This window comes from Phytophthora parasitica, assembly GCF_000247585.1.
Source record: "Phytophthora parasitica INRA-310 unplaced genomic scaffold supercont2.54, whole genome shotgun sequence".
NCBI classification, from domain to species: Eukaryota; Oomycota; class Peronosporomycetes; order Peronosporales; family Peronosporaceae; genus Phytophthora; species Phytophthora nicotianae.
This window is the reverse complement of record NW_008649040.1, coordinates 164,477-164,998: the sequence shown is the minus strand read 5'-3', so window position 1 is coordinate 164,998 and position 522 is coordinate 164,477.

Here is a 522-nt window from a genome sequence, read left to right as displayed (position 1 = left end):
TCCCCATCAACACGTGCGCGTTGTTAGGACTTGAGTAGCTCCACTCTGTCTGGAGCCCCCTCGAACGCTTGGACTTCCACCCCGCCGCCCGAAGCTGCCGCCATAAATGGCCAAAGTCAATGTCGTGTGCAGCGGCAACCGGTACGGCGGGTTTCTCGCGTCGACTTCTTCGTATGCGCGCCATCCAGCAAAATGTCGAATGAGTGGTTCTTGCATATCCACCCACGTCCAGGCTGATCCCCTTCCCCTGGCCTGGTTTTGTTTTGTAGCAAAATGACCTCTCGCAGATTATATTTTTCTGTTGACTTGATTAAAGTATTGAAAACGCTTTTCTGAGCCATTTGCTAATGCTCTTCGCTCAATGTCGTATTATACGACATAACAAAAATTATATGTCGTATTATACGACGTTCGGAACGAAGGTGTTAAGTGATTCGGAGCCACCGTCGGTGATATTCCTTCGAAGACGAGTTCTTTAGAACTGAACTCAGGAGTTGGCACCCGTCTGGATGGGTGTATGTA